The sequence below is a fragment of the Mixophyes fleayi genome, chromosome 4 (genome assembly GCF_038048845.1).
Source record: "Mixophyes fleayi isolate aMixFle1 chromosome 4, aMixFle1.hap1, whole genome shotgun sequence".
In the NCBI taxonomy this organism is placed as follows: Eukaryota; Metazoa; Chordata; class Amphibia; order Anura; family Limnodynastidae; genus Mixophyes; species Mixophyes fleayi.
In genome coordinates, this window is record NC_134405.1 from 341,027,253 (window position 1) to 341,044,135 (window position 16,883).

At 42.6% G+C, this 16,883-nt stretch overlaps 1 protein-coding gene across 1 annotated transcript in view; it reads right to left on the minus strand.

The window, feature by feature from the left end:
- The window catches only part of CACNA1C (calcium voltage-gated channel subunit alpha1 C), a 278,371-nt gene that overhangs the window by 103,028 nt on the left and 158,460 nt on the right, over positions 1-16,883 (minus strand).

Sequence of the window (16,883 nt, forward strand, 5' to 3'; positions counted from 1 at the left end):
TACGACGGAAAACAACTAAAAAATAGCGCGTTAAACAATCACATCCAGCAGCTTTAATCAGGATTCTTTGCAGATTCCTTTACATTGTAACAGTAACGTATAGACTGCAATAACTCAGCGCAAAGGTCCGAAACTTTACGCTATTTTACAGTATATAAAGGTCTATCAACTACCCATTATATCTGTGCATACAGGGCCTGATTTAATCGTAATGTGCATATTTTTTTTTACAAGCGAACGTACGCTGAGCATACGTACGTCCATATATAACTACAAGCGGATGTGACGATACGTCTGGTGATGAATACGGGTCTAGGGGGCATATTTAATAAAGCACAATAGTGCTTTTAACGGGTCATAAAGGTCCCACAGTGTCCTCCGCAAATTTATTAAGGGGGCATCGCAGCAGATATCATGGATATCTGCTGCTTTGCACTCCTCTTCGTTTTTGCGAGCAGTCACCATTCAACAGAATGGTGACTGCTCCTGGCCGCAATCTAACAAGTCCCGAAAAAACATTTTTTTCGGGAACTTGTCATGTTAATGTACCAGCTGAAGCTGGCGTACATCATCCGAATTGAAGAAATCTAATGCTGTCAGCTCTGCTCCGAAGAGCAGAGCTGGACAGCGCATGTGTGGAGGGATCACATGATCCCTCCCTGTCACTCAGCGCTCTCTCTCTGCAACTATCGTTGCAGAGACAGAGAGGGGATCTGTGTGCGCATGTGCAGTTCTTGGAACTGGACATGTGCAATTGAAGAGTGAAGAGAAGACCCGGAGACAGCGCTTCCGAAGAGGGGGGTAAGTATGTTTTTTTTTATCACTGAAACAGCAGTTTTTCGGAACTGCTGTTTCTCTGCACGGCTGTACATAAATGTGAGAAGTAGTTCAATCCTTATCATTGCGATAAGGATTGAAAACTACTTTTCACTTTATGTGAAAAATGATAAATGTGCCCCTAGGTCCGCTCTGCTCTTACAGACACTGCAGGATACGTACAGTACATATGTGGGATATAAAGTCTCAACAGAAAACACAGAAATAAAAAAGTATTCAGTGATTGTCACCTGTTAGTAATGTCACCATTAAGGAAAGAAGGTTTTAAAAAAAATATTTTTTAACAAATTCCTCCCCCAACATAAAATGCATTTATCAGGATGTTATTAATGCCTATTGTACATAAAATACATTGTTACAGTTACTCTTTATTGCAGACAGTAAAAAACATATATCCACAACAATATGTGCAATTAATAATAATCTAAGATAAAATAAATAACGGCTCCATACAGGACTGATTAAAATTATCAACGCAATGTGTGCGTATTTAGTTATATCAGACACTCGCTACATACAATATAAAACTATAATTAATCATTTAATTCATATTTTTAAAATGTCTCACATTTAAGAACCAATATTGTGATATTTTGTTATATTGAATGAATATTGATTATTGAATATGTTCCGCTTTCCACAGGCTCAGTATAAGTTCCACCTTGTCGTTGATGGATGTTTAAAGCTCTTCCCCCCATTGTGAGGTGCGAAATGCGTTTCATCGCTTTTTGTCACGCACAATAACTCCACAGGTTTGTGAAGGTTTCGTACAGAAATATTGACGGCCGCCAATACTTTCTTATCGGGAAATTTAAGGTCGTGTTTACACTTTTCGATTGTGAACACGTTAAAAAACGTGAATATGGTAAAAAAAAAAAGTACAAGTTTTCAGGTAAATCATTTGATGGTGCGGAAACAAATAATTTGCGGGTAATTAAACTGCCCCATTAGGAAAGCCCTTGTCCCAGTATTATATTCTGTATTGGTATAAAAGATATAAAATATCCACTATTTACAAATGATTGTCACATTAATTATCTGTAATATTTTGTTCAGACGGACTCCGCTAAAATTTATGGCCCAAATGCGGAATACTTAGTAAACGATCAATAACAACTCTGTTGATGCTGCGTTCACCGGTTTCTGAATGTAATCGCTCCCGTGCGCCAGAGGGGCGGAGCTTTCAGTGTGAACGCCAACGTGTGACTGGAGTGCTGTGGATGCTAGCGGATTGCTCTCTGGAAAGGCGCCCGCGTACGCAGCACCCGTCTGACGCTACCCTTATGGTTTAAAAATACCATTTAAATTTGGCAGCTTCTCTGCAGCACTAAAGGATAAATGTAATATATAAAGCTAAGGGCCGGCGTAGCGAATGGGGAAGGGAGGGGAAGATGAGAGCTCAGACAGTGAACTCTTCAAATCTACGTCATACATATCAGCTTACAAGTAGATAGGTTAGAAATACATTTAATATATTACTATTTTTCAGCAAACGACAACTGACCTTATGGAGGGAAATTAATTTATACAGATGTTAGTGGCTCTTCTCCAGCTGGCGCTGTGACATGTAGGAGGAAGAAGGTAACAAGAAGACAAGAAGATACAGCGAGCGGCCCCTCTCCTCACCCCACACTTAATATAAGTTATTTCCAACAATGAGGGCACCCAAATATTAGCCAGAAGAAAGAAGACATTATCTCATACTATTCTTCCATTTTTGCTCAACTTAGTGTGCGTCCACCTTCAATGACTTTAATTCACAGACTGCTGCAAGCTCACCTACAACTTTACTACTAAATACATTGTTTGCTGCCTTCAGCCATGTCGTTACATCATCCTACACACAGTTGTTGAGCTCTCTGTATAGCACACGACAGAATACAAGGGGGCAGCTGTGTGCAGTATACATGGGCAAGAGAACAACGTTGCCTGATGGTAGACAGACATGGCTGAGAGGCACAGGAGGGATACAGACAGAACATGAGGAGTACGGTTACTAAGCTGTGTCTGGGGTGGAAATGTTCTACCACCTAGTTATACACTTAGACCATCAGCCCCCTGGTGGCGCGGGAGCGCTGACATCAGAGGTGCAGGAGAAGACGATGAGGTGCAGGAGAAGACGATGGCGCCATTTACTCCCAGGGAAATCTGTTTTTCTGGTCACAGCGGTGGGGCTTCAAGTCCCTGAAGTACAAGCAGTTCACTAGTTCCGGTCATCATCATCATCATCATCCGCTACTTACACCTTTTTCTGCCGTATCTTTCCCAGTGTGAATCTGTCCACTACTCAGCAGCAAGGAGTCCTGAGGGCCAAAAAGTCCTAGGGGCTAGATTTACTAAGCGGCGGGTTTGAAAAAGTGGGGATGTTGTCTATAGCAACCAATCAGATTCTAGCTTTCATTTATTTAGTGCTTTCTACAAAATGACAGCTATAATCTGATTGGTTGCTATAGGCAACATCCCCACTTTTTCAAACCCGCAGCTTAGTAAATCTAGCCCCTAGATATGAACAGTCGCATCCGCATACGTTGGTACCAATCATCATTTCTAGGTATTATAGGCTGCTGCGCAAGTGAGCAGATTCCTCACAGTTGTAGCCAACAAGGGGCACTACAATTCCCAGCATACCATCAACACAGTTATAGTGCAGTTTCACTGTATTTTAAAAAACGATTGTTGAACAACTATTAAGGGGCTCGTGTTTGAAAAATCAGCGTCCACAAGGATATTTAGTCGCCTCTTATTTCAGCGATAAAAAGACTTGTCGCCAAAATTTATCAAAATATGTTGTGGTAGCAGCCGAGTGATACTTGTGCGAAGCGGTGAAGGTTAACTTAAAAATTCAGAATATTAATAAGTAAATACAATTTCTGTAAGAAATAACAGACCCCCCCCTATTAATGCCGAACTCACATTTATTCCACCGTCAATAAAACCAAATTAACACTATTTTCAACACTTTTGTAAACACTAAGAAACAACGCCACTTTGGTGAATTCCGCCTGGATTGTCAGCGACCCAGCTTCACGCTCCACGGCCCGGCTGAGTCACATTCCACGGCGGCGGCCTTTACTCGCGTTGCCGGGTTAATGGAAGGATGAAACAACGAGAATTGTCATCAAGTTTAATTTTTTCCCTCTGTGTTTCCATGGAAACGCTCATCTCGGGATCATTTCAGGCATTTCATTTTGGTGAGGGGATCGGGGTCTGAATTAATGACGGTGTTAGAGGTAATGACATCTCTGTAAACAAAATTACCGTCAAAACGGTGCTAAGTAAAAAAGTTACACCAATGTAAGAAAGCTTTGCCCTTTATAACGTGTTAGCGATGGAGCGCTGAGGTTGTGTTGTATGATCTGTAAATAACGTTCTCCGTTATAAGGCGTACAGAGGTCTGCACACCTACAGGATAACAAAGTTTCACAATATATATGTTTATCCGTTATTTGGAGCGTTACCAGGAACATGGCGCCCAGGTCACACTACGTATAATGTCTACGCTACGCTCTAATCGCCCTGTGCTCCAGAGATGAGGTCACTAAGCCTATGTTCTGTCCTTACATGACCTCTGTCATTTAAACGGGAGATATCTCGTTATCTTATAAAACCCCTGTAAATAATCACATCCAAAGTGCTATAACATCACTAAGACCAGCGACAACGCAGAGACACACAGGAAACGAACAGGCCGCAGTCCCTGAAATTCGGGAGTCTCCCTGATGTTCCCCAGAGACTAGGCAAGTAGGGGCTGGGTCCACTTTGCATGGAGCGACCAGGATGAGGCCCAATAACACCAGCGATGCTGGGAGAAAAGACATAAAAGAAAACAGTGGTATTCTCCAAACCAGAGTACCCCCATTGTGGACATCAGGATAACTCGACTCCCTCCCCAACCAAATCAGATATTTGAGACACACTTGTAATCATGGGGACATACTGTATATTGCTCTCTACACTACTGGATGACTCTGGGGGAAGTGGCTGATAGCAGAGAACAATAGCTGAAACACAACAGTAAATGAAGAGAGGTGAGCGAGATGTTGTGACCTCCCCCCTATAATAACACACAATAGACCTGTTTAAAGTCTGGCTCATTACTGGTGAGGGGTCCTGGTACCCCTGTGTGTATTATTAGGTCTGTCGTACATTTTTTGTTACTTGTATCACAGATGTACCCCTTAGATTGTACGCTCCCCTGAGCAGGGCCATCTCTCCTCCTGTTTCCTACACTTCTATCTCTGCTCTCCAGCTACCTTTCCCCCCACCCCTCTGGGGGTCTCCCCGTCATCCGCGCCCTTCCTCTTGGGCTCCAGCGCTTGCTGCTCTTCCCTCCCCCTCTCTCTAGCTGTGCTTTGAGCTTACTGAGTTACTGTGCTTATTGTTTACTGTACCGTGCCGTCCCACCTTGTATTGTACTTGTTTGTCCCTGTACGGCGCTACGGACACCTAGTGGCGCCCTATAAATAAAAATTAATAATAATAAATAATAACAGATGGCAACATCGTAGATTCATTTTCAGATCCAGTGAATATAATCTGGTTACACGCAGGACAGTATAGATCGACTATAGGGAACTACATGATTATTAAACGTAGCTATAATGGAGTTTTTGGGGATTTTACTCCAATAAATATGAAATGCCCATAGACTAATAATGGATAGTGGGAATTGCATCCAATGTACAGAATAAGAGACATTGTACTGAGCAGTTGGTCAATGTTGAATGATTGGAATATTTTAAAGGGTTGAATATTTTCATGGACAAATCTATAAAACGTTAGGAAGAGCTGGAAACCAGGTAACTGTGTAACTGTTATATTCCTATTTTCTTACATAAACACCTAACATAAAATGAAACGGCGGCTCCTGTCTGGGAATTACGGATTATAGTTCTCCGCTCTCGCACCCCCAGGAATCTCTGGTGTCCGCAATGAATTCAGCCGCAGGTTTGTTTTCTGCCTCCTGTAGGATATTATCCGGCCTCAGGATTAATTCCAACCTGTGTTTCTTCCTAACGAGATGTTCATTCCTCATCCTCTCCTCCTGCCTCACTCATTATAGAGCGAATTCCGTCTGTCACCCATCCAATCCCTCACCTTTATCAAAGCCGGCATTCCGAGAGGGGGGCTGTGCCTGGAGAGGGGGGGTCTGTGCCAGGAGAGGGGGGGGACTGTGCCGTGGTTTATTCTCCTACTTTATAGCACTCATGAAAGAGATTGAAATGTAAAACCCACACACAGCTCTGTGCCTGTGTCTGACGGCCATTCTGCGTGCCGAGAGATTTTGAAAAGGAGACAATGATTTGTAGAAGGTCAGCTAAGCAAAATGAGTAATAATTTTCCCTGGGAGATAAGGACCGTGTACAAAAAGAATAAGCTGCAACTCTGCAGGGTCAGTCATCAAAAATAAATAATTTGTTGGCATTTTTGGTAAAAAAATTAAATTAGATTCATATTTGAAGTTATAAACCTATCGCTGGGAGAAGTGATATAATATTTGTAACATTATATAACTACAAAGGACAAGACAGTGATTACAGCGTGACCAGATTACCTCTCTCTATAGAAAGTGATCCCAGCGCAGACACCCGTCAGAGACAGGTTAATTGATGCGTCCATCGGGTAACTAATACTGACCAGGGCAGAAGGGCGGAAATAAGGGCACCCAGGTCTGGTCTGTAAAATTAAACGGTGGCTTATTGCTCTGGGTATAGGGAGTATATGAGATTACTTTTCATCTATAAAGCAATACAGGAATTAATATACATTTATATATTACAAATATCAGTTTTGTCTGTTGCTAGGAGGCAATCGTTACTAAGTTGTTTTCCTAACTGTGAATACTACAGAAGCTGTAACCCTGACTTAAATATATCCAGGGTTATAACAAGGTGCAGGAGGGAAACATTCTTCATAGGAAGAGAAGTATTAGAACACGAGGACATGTACTGACACTGGGGGGAAGAGAAGTATTAGAACACGAGGACATGTACTGACACTCAGGGGAAGAGAAGTATTAGAACACGAGGACATGTACTGACACTGGAGGGAAGAGAAGTATTAGAACACGAGGACATGCACTGACACTGGAGGGAAGAGAAGTATTAGAACACTAGGACATGTACTGACACTGGGGGGAAGAGAAGTATTAGAACACGAGGACATGCACTGACACTGGGGGGAAGAGAAGTATTAGAACACGAGGACATGTACTGACACTGGGGGGAAGAGAAGTATTAGAACACGAGGACATGTACTGACACTGGAGGGAAGAGAAGTTTTAGAACACTAGGACATGTACTGACACTGGGGGGAAGAGAAGTATTAGAACACGAGGACATGCACTGACACTGGGGGGAAGAGAAGTATTAGAACACGAGGACATGTACTGACACTGGGGGGAAGAGAAGTATTAGAACACGAGGACATGCACTGACACTGGGGGGAAGAGAAGTATTAGAACACGAGGACATGTACTGACACTGGAGGGAAGAGAAGTATTAGAACACGAGGACATGTACTGACACTGGGGGGAAGAGAAGTATTAGAACACGAGGACATGCACTGACACTGGGGGGAAGAGAAGTATTAGAACACGAGGACATGCACTGACACTGGAGGGAAGAGAAGTATTAGAACACTAGGACATGTACTGACACTGGAGGGAAGAGAAGTATTAGAACATGAGGACATGTACTGACACTGGGGGGAAGAGAAGTATTAGAACACGAGGACATGTACTGACACTGGGGGGGAAGAGAAGTATTAGAACACGAGGACATGTACTGACACTGGGGGGAAGAGAAGTATTAGAACACGAGGACATGTACTGACACTGGGGGGAAGAGAAGTATTAGAACACGAGGACATGTACTGACACTGGAGGGAAGAGAAGTATTAGAACACTAGGACATGTACTGACACTGGGGGGAAGAGAAGTATTAGAACACGAGGACATGTACTGACACTGGGGGGGGGGGAAAGAGAAGTATTAGAACACGAGGACATGCACTGACACTGGGGGGGGGAGAGAAGTATTAGAACACGAGGACATGTACTGACACTGGGGGGAAGAGAAGTATTAGAACACGAGGACATGTACTGACACTGGGGGGAAGAGAAGTATTAGAACACGAGGACATGTACTGACACTGGGGGGGGAAGAGAAGTATTAGAACACGAGGACATGTACTGACACTGGGGGGAAGAGAAGTATTAGAACACGAGGACATGTACTGACACTGGAGGAAGTAGGTTCAGAGGAAATCTGAGGATAAACTAAATCACAGAAGGGGTAGTGGATAAGTGGAATAGCCTCCCATCAGAGGTGGTAGAGGGTAATACCGTAGAGCAGTTTAAACATGTGGGATAGACATAATGATATCCTTACAAAGAACTAAGGATCACATAGGGTTTGAGGTTACCGTAGGTTAAATATTGGTCAGACTAGATGGGCCAAGTGGTTCTTATCTGCCGTCAAATTCTATGTTTCTATGACTTGTGTGCTCATAGTCTGTGTCCCTAACAAGCAGACTGTTGTATGAGATGTTTTATTGCTCTTTATAATGTTACGCTGGAAAATCTACAATAAACCCGATTTATAAAGAAAGAAATACAAGTCGCCCTGACAAATGAAGACTGTAATTTGCACGCTTAGTAATTGTGCAAAAAATGCAGGATAAGAGAGCGAGCCGGTGATCATCTGAGAGTCGCCATTAAACCCTCCGCCATTCCAGCCACGTGCGCCCCCCCCCCCCCCTCATCTGTGATCCTTCCAGCACAGAAGAGGTTAACAGAGAAACATTTTATCCTACACTTTATTCACCCAAAAATGAGCGTAGCCATATTTCACGCACAATTACCCCATCATCCTCCGTGGGTCGGAGCTGGGAGCCACGTTCTCCCCCCCATCAGGTGGTTGGTAATGCGCAGAGTGGCGCGTGTTCAGTATCAGCGTTCGGCTGTCACACGGGGGTAATTTGCAGCTCTCTCTTGTCAGGAAGCAGCTGACCTTGCCTGAAATCTGGAGGTCACATCCAACCGTGGAGAAACACAATGACATGCTAACAACAAGGCGATCGGCAGACGGGGGGCTGAGATCGGAGCCCGCCGATGAACCAATGTCTGTAAGAGAGTTTCAGGGGTTCAACACCGTCAGATAACTTTAATCTATTGGCCTGTGCACGTCTTACTGCGACTCTGACTACATACAATGCTTTCAATGTATAACTTCTTTCTGTGTGTACAACGCACTGCTTTTCATTTTTTTATATGCTCCTAAACTGCGCCTTCATTTAACATTTTCTTTGTAACACACCAGGAACATGCGTGGAAAATGAGGAATGGATTATTGTCGGTGCTCTTGGAAGGGACACGAGGGACCAAATGGTCAGTGGCGTTTTTTAGAAGAGAAATAAAATGTCCGACTATCCGTGACCTTATAGGTAAAACCCTGAGCGGGATGTGGAGATTCCGGCGACACTGAACCTATCGACGGTCAGACTGTCGCCACGAAAAACTGCAGCAGTCAGGTTGCCGACAGATTCACTGTATAGACATGGTTAAAGCACACTGAATCCGCCGGCTGCCCGCACCAGGGTTAATGTGTTGGTGGAAGGGGCTTCTTCGTGTGTGGTTTTTTTATGTATTAACTGTTTCGTGCCGTTTGAATGTCAACATTTCTATATGTCAACAGTCACAAAGTTGCCATTTTAACCAGGTCAACACACTGAATCGACCGATAGTCTGACTGTTGACAGATTCAGCGTCGCCGCATCGTATCCAACCGTCATGGCAGCTCTTAGCCAGCGGGACTTCCTTTATATATGGGTGAGGAGGGGGAGGGGGGATTGGATCTATCACCTGGTTGTTTGGCTCATCCTGGTTTGGCGCCTCCTGTCTAATCAGAAGCACAATGTATATAATATGGGGCAACTTGGGCAGAGGGGGGCGGCTGGGGTAATGTACGAAGGTGGTCCTACCACAATATCTGTTATATAAACAGTAACTGCTATAGAGACATTTATGGTATACTCAGTCAGAACCAACGCAGCCCCCTGAGCATGAAGGAGTTAAACCGCTTGTGTGTAAATGTCAGGTATTAGCATTAAAGATTATTAATACCCGCCAGGTATCAGCGCTGAGAAGATCCGGTATAATGATAGAGTGACCTTTATATTGTCAGCTGACATAAGAGGATGAGAGAGTGGTCCAGCCAGACCCCCGCCCACGCACAATTCCCCAATCGCAGCCATTATTATTAGATTTAAACACACATTTATTATCATCCTTCGGGTAGTCGCACAGACTTTCTCCCCCATAAATGGACCTCACGGTATTTCCAGCCGCACTTCCACCTATGGAATAAAATGTACGGCAAACAGTTCTTTAGGAGGAAAACTTATAAAGGGCACATGAGGACAGAGGGTGGCCATAAAGTGGTAGGAGGGTGGAGTTTGATGACCGACTTTGCGCATTTTTCTCCAAGCATCCGGCAACCTGCAAAACTAGGAGCATTTTGCTTCTATGGGGTGTTTCAAAAGAACGTGAAGTGGGGTGCCCCTTGGACTGCGCCTAAAAATGCCTTGCGGGTCTGTCGTTTCTGAGGTTCCTAAATGACCCACAGAGGGCATAAAATGCATATATATTTTTGGGGCATCTATCCATTGCTGGTAAAATTTTGAACAAGGAACACTTACGTACCTTCCCACAATTCAGTGGTACAAATTTTTCCAGCCATTGAAAAGGGTGTATCATGTAGGAAAGAGGTGTGGTCTGTAGAGGGAAGGGTGTGGCATGTATGGAAAAGGGTGTGGCATGTATGGAAAAGGGTGTGGCATGTATGGCAAGGGATGTGACCTTTAGGGAAAGGGATGTGACCTTTAGGGAAAGGGATATGACTGGAACTGGAGTCTAACTTCCATCTAAAGATGCCATTCTGTGGCTGAATGAATAGATCTATCTACTTGAGCCCTGTTTTCTGCCTGTTGGATACAGCAACATCTCAGTAGCTACAATTTGCTGAACCAAAACCCCTAAGTGAGGCGAAACCAGTTACTGAGGCCGGGATTACAATACAGCCTGGGAGAGAGGGGGCTCCCACTTTCTGCTATAGTGTTGGGTGGAGTTCCCCTTTAAATCACCTTTTTATACAAGTTGCAGTTAAGAGATGATCATAAGCGGTTATGTCTCAGGTGACAGCTCTATATCCCAATATGCATAGGGATTTAAATGAGCCATGTGACAAATTTAAAAGAAAATTGTCACTAGGACGCATGTTAACCATCGCTGCTGTAGGCCCTGGACGAAGGTCAGCTGGGCTGTGTGACACATCTCGTCTTCTGAAGAGTCGTCATTGAGGGAAAGTGATTTACTCATCCCTGAGCGCGATGTTTGGCCATTAACGCAGTGGAATCCGGCAGGGGGGCTCTGGGCTAGATAAATAAGAGGTACTTTGCTGTAGACGGCCGCTGAGCGGAACGTGCCTGTCTAATCTTACAAACGCTGCATTTACCTTCCTGTCTGTGCTATTCAGCGACCAGTCTCTGGCTGCGACATTGTACAGAAACAATCTGCACTACCAGGTACAGAGGACAGATCTATAGAGGTGGGGGACCGGTTATCATAACGATGTCACAAATATTGCCTGCTCAGTGTATACAGTTACCCCTATACAACTACAGCAGCTGCCCCCTACTGCAAACTCCATCTCAGGATGGCGTTAGCCGCTGGTCACTGCCGGGAAAAAAATATTTATTGATAAAGTGTTAATTTCTATTTTTTAATCTAGGGTTCCAATTCCGTTGTGCGTGCGCAGAATCACTCTCTGGCGGCGGTCAGAAGAGTCCTACGGCTCGCCAGGCCAGTAATTTTTATTACATTTGATAAAAGATTTTCGATCGTTGCGAAAAGTAGCGATAGAAAATGTTGTTATCAAAGGGGTCTTGGTAGATAGACCCCTTAGTTCTGATAGCTTTTATGTTACATTAGTTTTCTCTACAACAGCATTTTAACTACATATTTTACCAGGAATTATTTTTTATCAAGAATTTCCAGGAATTGTGAAATTGAAAACAAGAAATCCAGAATTTAAAAGTGGAAACACTGGTTGAGAGTTCTGCAGTTATCGTGGGAGCTTGAAGAGTCCCAGAAATGATATATGGAATAAACTACATTTTTTTATCTGCATTTTATCTGCTAATGTTTGGCGCGCAGCCTTATCATAATATATACATATTTATCTATCTATATACAGTACGTAATCTTCACGGATTACCGTCAGGACAGAAAATATCTCTTGTCAACAGAGCTTACTCTCACTGCTTGGTACAGATGCCGCTCACAGCTGCTCACACAGACATCTGCTTGTAATTTGCCATTTATTGAGATGAACGGTGATAAAATCCGAGCCGCCGTTTCTTTTGCTGCAGACGATGATTAAATAAGGCGTCACGTGGGCTTTTTTCAGTGCCAGGAAGAAATATTTTGGAGCGTTCTCAGATTTCACACAAACCTTTTTCTCATACAAACACAAAAAGAGTTTCACAGATTCGTCCGTCCGGTTCCAGAGAAAACATTATGCGCTACACCTACTATAACATAGCACTGACCTCCGCAGTAGGTGTAGCGCATCTGTAAGTAGGGATCACCTGTCAGTGTGTCTAGTAAGCCTTGCATATGGCTTATATAACACACACATGGTCCTAATATGTGTACAACTTTTGTAAATAATAACTTTATAAACTGCTATTTCTGTCTTCATCGCTTAGAATTGGAGGAAGAAAGTCACCCCAGAGATCTGTGACTAAATATCCCTATAATAATATCCTTATAATTTACAGTACAATATCCCATCTATATTACCATGATGCTAATAGCTTCTACATGTGTAATATATAGTGACCAATCAGATTTTAGCTTTCATTAACCCAACTTGTGCTGATGAAAACTAACATCTGATTATTTGGCTGCAAATGTGTTACAGAACATTTGTGCTTTTATCACCCCCGGGGCTCAGGCCATATCAATGTGAATGTGACCTATCGGTTCACCGGTACAAAGTGGTTCACAGTAGCACAGTGGTTAGCATCGCTGTCTCACAGATCTGGGGTCATGGGTTCTGTTAGGACAAGGTCCCTATCTGTGTGAGGAGTTGGTATGTACTCTCCATGCCCCCCCCCCCCCCCGAGTGCTCTGGTCTCCTCCCACACTCCCAAAATACATAGATTGGTTAATTGGCTTCAGATGAAACGGACCATAGTGTGTGGGACAGAATTTAGATTGTAAGCTCCGTGGGATCAGGGACTGATACAAATGACCACATAATCCCTGTAAACCGCTGCGTAAAGGATAATGATGTTCTTCCCTCATGTCACTGCCAGTCCAGGCAGATTACAGAAAGGAGACAGACAGAGCGGAGATTCTGGAAGGATAAGAAGGAAGACGTAGCTTTGGGGGCATGACAGGAGCCCCTTCGTGTGTATGTTTTGTATATATTTAAGTCAGTTATCTTCAGGAATAATTAGTGACCACATGATGATAACCATATGTCCGAGCCGCTTTGAACCGCAGGAAATAGGGACGCTCCAGAAAAATCAGGACAACATTTAAGTCCCTCTCTGACCGGAGTAATGGCTGTTACTGCTAGTGAAACACACTCACTGCAGCTTATATAGCACAATTCCCACCTATGGGGTATATATTTATTGACTAAACTGCGGGTTTGAAAAAGTGGAGATGTTGCCTATAGCAACCAATCAGATTCTAGATATCATTCATTTAGTACATTCTACAAAGTGACAGCTAGAATCTGATTGGTTGCTACAGGCAACATCTTCATCTTTTCAAACCCGCAGTTTAGTAAATATACCCCCTGGTGTTTAATCCAGTTTTATGGCTGCTCCACTTACAGAGACTTTTCCACAGACCCACCGGGCAAATCCAATATTTACCTTGGACGAGCCGTGCTGTCCCTTTAAAGGACCCCCGGCCATTATCTCTGATACCAAGCGTTGTGTAAAGTGATTTGTGTCAGAAAACAGACATAAAGTTCCTTGTTCTTTACGATGAAGTTGTTGTTTTTTTTTATTTCTGTTTGAAGCGTAACAAATTGCAAATCTTCTGCAAAGACCCCAAAACTCCTCTCCGAGTCGCCATGGCAACCGGGCTGCACAGCAGGGAAGATGTCAGTGTTAACCCCTCCTCTCCCGGCTGGGGGCTGCAGCGCATTGCGGAGCTACGACAAACTGCCGGTCACATGACAGCACCAGGCAGTAATCCAATAACGACTTGTAGTGTCCCTGTGATCCTGCACTAACTGCACAATAACACTTCTCTATCTGCGGGTTACATCCAGTTCTCACCATTATTCTGTAGGATTTATATGCTGAATGTTTACTGAAGAGAAGTATTCACAATGCGACAAACACATCGCAGAGCTTCACGGTCCATCAATAAACTAATGACCGGACACCGCGTTAGGTGCATGATGGGTGTAATATGCGCTAAAAAAAAGACATTCTAAATTATAGCAAATTTACCCCCATATGCTCAATCGTACGCATCCCAAGATCTCATATCTATCTATCTATCTATCCATCCTAATATCTATCATCTATCTATCTATCTCATATCTATCATCTATCTATCCATCCATCCTCATATCTATCTATCTCATATCTATCCTCATATCTATCTATCTCATATCTATCCTCATATCTATCTATCTCATATCTATCCATCTATCTCATATCAATCTATTGATGTATTTATCTATCTCATATCTATCTATTGTTGTATTTATCTATCTCATATCTATCTATCTCATATCTATTGATGTATTTATCTATCTCATATCTATCTATCTATCTCATATCTATCTATCTCCTATCTATCTATTGATGTATTTATCTCTCTCATATCTATCTATCTATCTATCTATCTATCCTCATATCTATCATCTATCTATCTATCTCATATCTATCATCTATCTATCTATCCATCCATCCTCATATCTATCTATCTCATATCTATCCTCATATCTATCTATCTCATATCTATCCTCATATCTATCTATCTCATATCTATCCTCATATCTATCTATCTCATATCTATCCATCTATCTCATATCTATCTATTGTTGTATTTATCTATCTTATATCTATCTATCTCATATCTATCTATTGATGTATTTATCTATCTCATATCTATCTATCTATCTCCTATCTATCTATTGATGTATTTATCTATCTCATATCTATCTATTGATGTATTTATCTATCTAATATCTATCTATCTATCTCATATCTATCTATCTCCTATCTATCTATTGATGTATTTATCTATCTCATATCTATCTATTGATGTATTTATCTATCTAATATCTATCTATCTATCTAATATCTATCGATCTATCTCATATCTATCTATCTATCTAATATCTATCGATCTATCTATCTCATATCTATCTATCTATCTATCTCATATCTATCTCATATTTATCTATCTATCTATCTATCTATCTAATATCTATCTATCTGTCTATCTATCTATCTAATATCTATCTATCTGTCTATCTATCTATCTAATATCTATCGATCTCATACCTATCTATCTATCTCATATCTATCTATCTAATATCTATCTATCTATCTAATATCTATCTATCTATCTATCTATCTCATATCTATCTCATATCTATCTCATATTTATCTATCTATCTATCTATCTCATATCTATCTATCTAATGAATAATGAGCAGAATTGTAGATACATTTCTTATACTATAATGATTGTCCTGACCTGTAATTATCACAATGTATTTCTCTGCTCTCATATTGATTCGTATTAGATTCAGGTAATTCAATGAGGAATGTATTCAGCAGCCAAACAGCACAATGACCGAGGAGAGAGCTGGGGACAGAGCAGGAGGCTGAGGCTGGTGGAGGCCTCCTGGGATGCGGGTGACAATGGGCCTGTGACTCGCACCGAGCTTCTATATAAAGGGCCCGGTGATTATATGCTCTGGACAGGCTGTGACTTCAGCAGATTGTGTCTGACAACACGGAATTACTCATCACTCAGAGGCAGGGAAATTGTACAGTAAGACACAGGAGAGAGAGGTCCCAGCGGAGCAGACGCTCCCTCCCCTCCCTTTATACATCTGCCTGTTATATATGTGTGTACATATATATATATATATATATAAAACATCGCTGATTAACCCTTCCCAGCGCTCAGAACATTTCCTGTGATACCGCTACGCTGTATAATGCCACCGATCTTACATCATTGGCCTGTCCAGCGCTGGAACGGTTAATGTGAACAGTTAGAACCTAAAGTATAATTATCAGTGTTTTGTTATATCGGAGGGCAGGATGCCAGGTATCTGGTAAACAGCTGCGCTGCCGAGAGAAGGAGCCATCATCTCAGTAGGTATATATGGGAATGTCTGTATAGGTAGAGTAGTGACTGCATTGTCTGCCCATCGATCGCCAACTTACCATTAATGATCGATGACATCACACAGGAAGAGTACGGAGTGATGAAGAACAGGTGGTCTGAGGGCGCAGTAAAGTTATCAGGTTTCCCGTCACTGCATTGAGGGTCAGTAATATAATTATTCCACAAGTACCGTTGTGACATCACAGCGTAATTACGTGCTGAGCACCGATGTTCAGTGGCTTTACACACCAGGGGTCTTTCATGAATCACGATTTGCCTGATCTGCAAAAACAAGGTTTCGTTTCGCAGGATGAGAGATGTAAGGCTGCCGGCAAATGCAAAAAGCAAAATGCGTATAGGTGGTTAAAGACCGCACATAGTGATCTGACCCAGAGGGGGATCACCGGACCACAGATAAGGTAACGCCTGTCCTGGGTTACAATGCTTTTCACTGCTTCATAAATGACTAACAGAGCAGTAACCAATGTACAGTAGTGCAGGAGAAACCTCTGCTTGGGCAGCACAGTGGCTCAGTGGTTAGCACTTCTGCCTCACACCACTGGGGTCATGAGTTCAATTCCCGACCATGGCCTTATCTGTGTGGA